A 7,729-nucleotide genomic window follows, 5' to 3' on the forward strand; every position below is an offset into this window, starting at 1 on the left:
CACTGGGGGGAAGCGCAGGTGATGCTCTGGCAGAGGGTGAGCCCTGCAGGGCTGAGCAGTCCTGCTGCTGCGAAGGGAGGGGCTTGGACTTGGGGCTTGGGGCTTGGGGCCCCAACTTGAAAGCAAGGCACTGCCTCGGAAGTCATGCTCTCCATGCTATTACCTGCAAAATAGTATCCGGAGGGTTGGCCACCAACAAGAACGGAACGCAAAGCCAGCAAGCCTCACTGCCTTGCCCGCTGTAGGTGCTGGATGTTCTCTCCTCGTCGATGGTAGCCCCTGAAATGCACATGCAAAGCAGCTGCCTAGGACAGGCCGGAGGCTAGCAGAAGCACTGAGCTAGCCGGTATTTCTGAGGCTGCAAGCCCGGCCGCGCAGCCTTTCTGGCAGGGCCGTACAGCAGGCGAATGCCAGCAGGCTTTCCGTAGGCATACCTGTGCTTTTCAGAGCCCAGTCCACCGTCTCCAGGTACTTTGCCCCTATCTGCTCAAGGGCTGCCCATGTCAAGCTGAGAAGGGCCTGGGAAAAACATTGCCAAGGCAGAGACGGAGGTGAGCACGGAGAATGACACACACTCATCGAGAGGCACTTCGGCATGAACACTGAGGGCTTGCCCAGAGCAAAGGAGAGCCTCGGGGTCAGTCCACCAAAGGCAAGGCTTGCTGAGAAAGGCACCACCCCTTTGGGTCAGTGCTTTCTGACGAGCCGAGTGAGGACTCGCGGAGAACAGCAGTCTCCAGAGCCACGCTGCAGACCTGCCTCAGGTCACCAGTCAGGGCCCCAAGGAGCCCCGAGAGCCAGCTGTGCGCTGGGCAGCAGGAGGACAGAGCTGACTCTCCAGAGGGCCAAGAGGAAGCAGCAGGAGGGAGCCACCAAATAATAGCAAGGTCTTTGATGAAATGCCAGCCTCCCTACCGCTCTCTTCTTCTCAGTCATCTCCCTCTCCTCCAAAACGTCTTCCACCGACTGCAGGATGGCCTCCATTGCAGCACCCGTCTTGGCATGTACGTGAGCCACTTGCTCTTCTAGGAGCTCCCGCTCACGGATCTTCTCCCGCAGCAAGGCCAGCGAGTTACTGAAGACAAAGGGAAAGCAGATCTTGTCCAACAGCTGCCCAGCCCCTGCAGGCAGGCTCCCAACGCACTCACGAGCAGGGTGCCATGTTCTTGCCCCCATCCTCTTCCCTCCCTCCCATTAACAAAGGCTTCCCTGCACCTCCACCCTTAGCACAAGGGGAAGACTCGAGCCCTGCCTGCTTTGCCACTCCATCAGGTCCACGGTGAGGACGCACTCTTACCTGAGAGGCGTGAGCTCTGCTGCCGGCACCCCAGACGTCTCCTGAAACACAAAGGCCCTCCACCAGAGGTAGCACAAGGAGCGCTGTGGGGGCTTCCCACAGGAGACTTCCCTAGGAACCAGAGGCAGCAGTTGCTGCTGCTTTCCATCAGTTTGGAGCAAGCCAGAGGGTTCAGGCCTTTCTCCAGCTGCTGCCTTGGGGCAGCCCATTTCCTGTTTGACCCTTTGCAGACTGCAGGGGCTAAGGCAAGAGCAAAGGCACCTCCTGCCCAAGTTCTCCTCTTCATCTGCCTGCCAGCCTGCAGAGCTGGCTCAGCCACATCTCGGTGTCAAACCTCATTCAGCAGCTACAGACACTGAGTGACCAGCACAAGTGTCCCCACACCCCACACGCCTCTGTGACGATGAGCCCTGGCAATGCGGAGCGGATGCCCAGCTTTTGCAGGGAAGCAGGAGCTCCGAGCTATGGCCTGCGCCAGAGTTTGCTTCCCCACAGCAAGAGGCACGTACCTGCAGCGTTTCCTCTTGCCACTTGCTCTCCCTGAGCAGCAAGCCCCAGCAGTAAATGCCAGCTGTGAGTCAGCGCATCAAGAGACAGTTAGGCTAAGAGGCTTTCTAAGGCTCCCTGCAGCCACCTTTCCTCTTCCCACGCCTAGGGGGCAATAGCTGACCTGGGACAGCTGGAGCTGGAGCCAGAGCACAGAGAGGATATGGCTCCAACCCCTCGGGCACCCCCCAGGCCGCTAAACTTGCAAAATGCCTACACCTGACGGCCACACACCCGCACACTAAGGAAGGCACGTGGTCCCGAGCTGAGAGACAATGCACCAGCCCGTGCAGGTTTCTGCAGAGACCTTCCCAGCCAAAAGCTCGGAAGCGAGCGGGGCCCTCTCTCCATAATGCTCCTACGCGCTTCCACACACTGCCTGAACCCCCGGAAGGTGTCAGGCAGGCTGCAGCCCGCCTGTAAAGACCCTCTCTGGCCTTCACTGTGTCACAGAGCTGTGAAGCTAGAAGGCGTCACAGGATCTACTGCGTCTCCCTCCCGCTGAAAGCTGGCACCTAGTACGCCTGTGCTAACCGGCAAGATGTTTGGTCAGCACTGCTCACCAGCAAAGACTGGGGCGAGCAGGAGAAGGACCCTCAGGAACCTCCTGCCCTTCTGCCAGGGGAGGAATCGCCTGAAAGAGAGGGAACGCTGGTGTTACGCAAGCCTGCAGGGTGTCCTTGGATTCCCCGGGGATCCGTTTAGAGGCTTCCTTGCCAGGCGCGTCCTCAGCTCAGCGGAGTGGAGAAGCCCAGGGCCCGAGGGCCTTTAGGAAGCTCTAAGCTGCAGCACCCCACCCCGTGGGCACTAAGGCACTTGAAGACCTCTGACCTGACGCACGCACAGCAGCCTGGTCCCAGTGGGCTCTGCCGAGGAGAAGGGGCAGCGCCTTGCCCACCCAAAGGGTCTGCTGGGCTGCCTGGCTCCCCAGGCTGGAGGGGGACCTGCACACCACCCCAGTGCTCAGGGGCTCTCCGTCCCCGCCAAGGAACCCGGGCGGCACACAGGGCTCCTTGCCTTACCCCTCCCTGCTTTTGGGGCCCCCTGGCACCCACCTGCCCAACTCGGCTGGCATTTTCTTTAATGCACTTGCGTCACCAGCAAGACGGAAAAGGTCGCTGTGCTGCAAATAGCCAAGCGCCTCTTCCCAAAGCCCCTGCTGGCCTCTGCAAACCTCCTTGCCTGCAGAGCTGCACACCTCTGCGGGCTGCGCTTTTATGCAGGGCAGCCTTTTATGACATCCCAAGAGGCACCTGCGATGAAAGCAAGGTGCTGCCATGGTGACCTCAGAGCGGGGCTTCCCCACCAGGGGGTTGCTGTGCAGCCTGGGCCAGAGAAACCCTCAGCGTTAGCCCCCAGCGCACGCCGGAAACCTCCCGGCACACCTGTAGAGGAGCACTGGTTAGCCCAGAGAGCCAGCTCACTCGCTCGCCCGCACAAGCTGCTGTGCCCTTCCACAGCTCCTCCCCTCCCAGGCTCTCCTGTGTTTGGTGTGCTCCGGGGCAGGGCTCCGACGGCTGAGGGAGAAGCCTCATTAAGTCAGAAGGGAGACTGGCAAGAGCTTTCTCCTCTTGACACTCAGCCGGGCATTAACAGGGTAGTGCAGCAAGCCCAAGCTCATCAGCCAGGCGACCTTGTTGGCCCTGGAAAACATACCTCCCCTCAGCTAGGAAAGCAGCAGTAGAGTGGGGAGCTTGCTGGGACAAAGGCACGTGCCTCTTCCGCTCGGTGCACACCTCCACACCCACACACCCACACTTAGCAGTGGCAGTGAGAGGCGCAGGCTCCCTCAGTCCAAGGACCCTGCCCTGACCCCCAGAGCCAAAGACAGGGCCCGTCTTTCAATGCTGCCAGAAAGGTCCTTTCCTCAGGAGCGATGCAAGCGGAACTAGCGCTGCAGGAGCTGAGGGCTGAGGCAGGCTCACTGGCCCTGCAGAGACAAGGTGGCAGATGCCTCTGCTACGGATCACAGGACCTGTGGAGGATCCTTTTCCAAGAGGCTGCTTGCTCCCTTACCCTGCAGAATGTTCTCGGAACAAGCCGAGTGCCCTCAGACTTCCTGGATGCATAGCCATGCTTTGCAGAGACCCAGCGCCTCTCCTGCCTCTCTCTTCAGATGCTCACCATGCACATGGCCGGTGGCCTGCCTCAAGAATCAAGCTCCAGGTGGGGCGAAAAACATGAATGAGAGCTGCCACATCTTTTCTTCTCTTTTTATTCTGGATTACAGAAACTCTCTTGTCTCGTGGCTCAGCTGGTAGTTCTGCCTTGCCATCACCCCATGAACCTGCACTCGATAAATGCACGTGTACCTGGGGTTCCCCCAGTTGCTCTGCACCCGGAATTTGATGTAGCGGAAGGCTCTGGGCAGCTGCTTCTGTAAAGGAAATGGAGGCAGCCATCATTGCTCCGGTGGAAAGCGCGACAGCACAGCAAGGGCGCTTCCTCTGCCAGCACCATCCCTGCTGGGGAACCAAACGCAGCCCTGGCAGAGGAGGCAGCCGTGCTTCCCCTGCCAGAGCCACAAGGCACAGGATGCTTTGGCTCATCCTCCACGCTCTGTCGTCCAAGCACTTGCAGGCAAACCTAACCTCAGTCTGCTGCTTGCGTCGTGCCCACACGCACTCCCGGTACCTTGAGGCGGACAGTCTGAACAGCCTCCTGGTCCACCTCAAACACAAAGAGCCCCAGGAGAGTTTCTGCTGCTGCTTCCTCATCCACGCCCTCAAAGGCAAGCGACAAGGGGAGCACGTCATGCTCAAGCGGAGCTGAAGGAAAAGTGTCTGCTGAGGCGGAACTGGGCAACCCTGCCTCGTGTGCCGCTCCTCTAGCAGGAGCCGAGAAGAGCTTAGTGTGGGTGTGGGTGAGGCTGCTCTGAGCAAGCGCTCCAAGACCCTTGGCCTTGGAGCAAGCCGAGTGGCATACCACCACCGTGGGCTGCCACGCACCCCACGCAGGGACGCAGTGCTCTGCAGAAACCAGCCTACGCTTCTCTGGGAGAAGCCGCCAGGAGATACAAGGCTCCTTTGCAGCTTTTGGCCAGGGCCGCAGGGCCTCGTTCCCTCCCTGCCCCCCGCGGAGGTGCAAGGCAGAGACTTACGGAGACAGCAAAATCTTTGGGGGCGCTGCTGACTTCCCCGGAAGGAGAGACTGCCTTGGAGATGTGCTCCACGGTGACAGCCATTGGCCAGATCTCCTCAGGCAACCGAATGACCACTTGGCCCTCTGCTCCTTGGAAAGCCCAGCAGTGTCCGGGGGAAGTAGGCGGCTGAAACCAGAAAGCAGCCTCCTTCAGTGGCAAGGCACTGCAAGAGCCCACAGAACTGGCGGCTTTGCGAGCAGCACAGGCCTGCCTTAGTCTCTTGGCTGACATTCTGCATGCAAAGGCACACCGGTGGATGAAAGGGACAGGAGGGGACTGGTCAACTTGATTTCAGAAGACGGAAATCTTCATTAGCAAACAGCTAGGCTCTACTGCCTTTGCAAAACCCTGCTCTGATTTTGCACAGCATTCAGGGACAGGGCAGGTCTCCCTAGCGGACCTCACCCCAGGAGCCTTCAAAGACTGCGCGGGAGAGACGAGGCTCCCGTCAGCCGCCACGCTTCCTGCAATGCGACACATCCTGCCAGCCTTGGGGGCCTGCAGGAGGTTCTGTCCTTGCCTCAGTGACTTGGCAGCCCCTTCCCAACCCCACCCCCCCGCCAAAGCTTCCTCTTTCACTGGCAAGGGACCACTGGAGTTGAGGAGGGAAAACGCAGCTGCCAAGGACAAAGGTCCCCAGCAAACTGCCAGCAGGGGTTGTGGGCCGGCTCCTGCCATTGGCTTCAGCTCCGTTGCCCTCCAGGAGCACTGGGGGGAAGCGCAGGTGATGCTCTGGCAGAGGGTGTACCACCCCAGTGCTCAGGGGCTCTCCGTCCCCGCCAAGGCCCTTTTGTTGGTAAAGCCACTCTTACCCACCTGTCCCTGTCTCCGAGTTTCAGAAAAGTGTTGAAAGTCAGACAAATTCTTTTGACAGCATGTTAAAGTACAGTCTCCGCTCTTGTATCCCCCCAACCTATGCCACATTGTGAACATCTAGGATGGTCAGCCCCATGTTAAGTACTGATGGATCTGATCTTCCTCTGTCATCCTAGCTGGTGTCTTCAGTGAGGCGGTGCTGACTGTAGTGAATTCATTTTCAAAGAACATAAAACATCACCAGTATTTCTGCAGGGTCCAGGCGGCTTTTCTCGTCTTTCAGGCATCAACTGTTTGGATCCCACAACCTTTATTTCCTGAAATTCCTTCCTTTTGTGTTCACCCTTCTTGCTTCTGAGAACTGAATAACCAGCAGCACACGCCTAAGTCTGATGGATGTGTGCACTCCACGAAGCCCATCAGTAAAAGCTCTCGCTGTGAGCAGGATTTGAACCTGCGCAGGGAAACCCCACTGGATTTCAAGTCCAACGCCTTAACCACTCGGCCATCACAGCACCCTGGTAGCAGAAGAGCTATAATAAAGAGGATTTCAAGGCCACAGGAATACTGGCTATTCACCCTGGACACCGCCCATCTGGAGTGTTAGCCACATCATGCAGTGACCTGGCTACTTCTTTAAATAACATGTGGTCCCTGCAGCAGAGCTGGAGGTGAGGGTAATGAAACCAGTGCTCAAGCTGAGGTAGAGGTTTTCAGGAGCCCCTGGAAATTGCAAATCAGCTGCAGTGCCTGCCAGGATGGTCCTCTGAAAAGAGACTGAGCATTTGTCCTGTGGGGATCACAATATAGTCCAGCTCTGAAGCATCCTGGCAAGATGCACAGGGAGGAGCTGTGTATCTGATCTCCATTGCTGTCGCGCTAACAGACGCCTTGTTGTAAGGGAACAATCCTCACTGGCCTCACCTGTCTGGGAATGATCCTCCATATTTCCCTTCCTTTGGCAGAAATGCCCTAATCTCTTGGAAAGCAACTCCCAATTGACAGAAATTGCACCAGGACAAATGCAGAGTCCTGCACCCAAGCAGGAAGCCCCTGTAATGGTAGAGGCTGGGGACTAGCTGGCTGGGGAGCAACTCTGCTGAAAAGAGCCTGGCGTCTTCATGCCCCAACTGAAACATGAGCTAGCAGCATGCCCTGGTAGCAGTGAAGGGCAACTGCATCTTGGGCTGCCTGAACATGGTAGCACAGCCAGTAGATTGAGGAAAGTGATTATTCCCCTCCACTAAGCATTCATCAGGCCAGAGCTAGAATACTGCATTCAGTTTTGGGTCCCCCAATAAAAGAAAACATTGGTAAACTGTGAGGCCAGCCAAGATGGTTAGTGGTCTGAAGCCCAGGCCTGTGAATGAGAGTCTGAGGGAACTCTTTTTTTCAGCCTGAAGAAGAGAGAGTTTTGGGAGGATCTAACGTCCGCTTTCTAGTAACCATAGGGAGGCTGTCAATGAGACAAAGCCAGGCTCACACACAGTGGTGCACAGTGGGTAGGCAAGAGCTGATGGTCATAGGGTAGAAGAAGAAACTTTTTAACCAGAATGTCATTCAACCATTGGATCATGTTGTGCTATCTCCATCCCTGGAGACAGAAGTTAGACACTCAGGCTAGATAAAGTCCTGAGTAATCTGGCCTCACCTCATGGCTGACCCTGCTTTGAGCAGGATGTTGGCCTAGAGACGTCCTTAGATCCTTTCCAATCTGAATTATCCTGTGATTCTGTGAACTGGGAGTGCCACACGGTGGCACTGGAGCTGCGCAAATGAGAGGCTGTCTTCTGAAACAGAGGGGCTTGATCCATGATGCTTGCTGACAGCCCTAATCAATCCTGCCACAGGGGGCCTCAAGACAGGGTGCACCTATGTGCCACAAGACAGGGTGCACCGGCGGAGAGGATGCTGGCCCTCCATCAGGG

The 7,729-nt window shown here is 57.4% G+C and overlaps 1 non-coding gene across 1 annotated transcript; it reads right to left on the bottom strand.

The window, feature by feature from the left end:
• Window positions 1-6,234: 6,234 nt before the first annotated feature.
• On the bottom strand, window positions 6,235-6,316 carry TRNAS-UGA (transfer RNA serine (anticodon UGA)). The gene has a single exon. It is a non-coding gene; the product is annotated as a tRNA-Ser (tRNA).
• Between the last annotated feature and the right edge of the window lie 1,413 nt (window positions 6,317-7,729).

The sequence above is a fragment of the Rhea pennata genome, chromosome 29, assembly GCF_028389875.1.
Source record: "Rhea pennata isolate bPtePen1 chromosome 29, bPtePen1.pri, whole genome shotgun sequence".
NCBI classification, from domain to species: domain Eukaryota; kingdom Metazoa; phylum Chordata; class Aves; order Rheiformes; family Rheidae; genus Rhea; species Rhea pennata.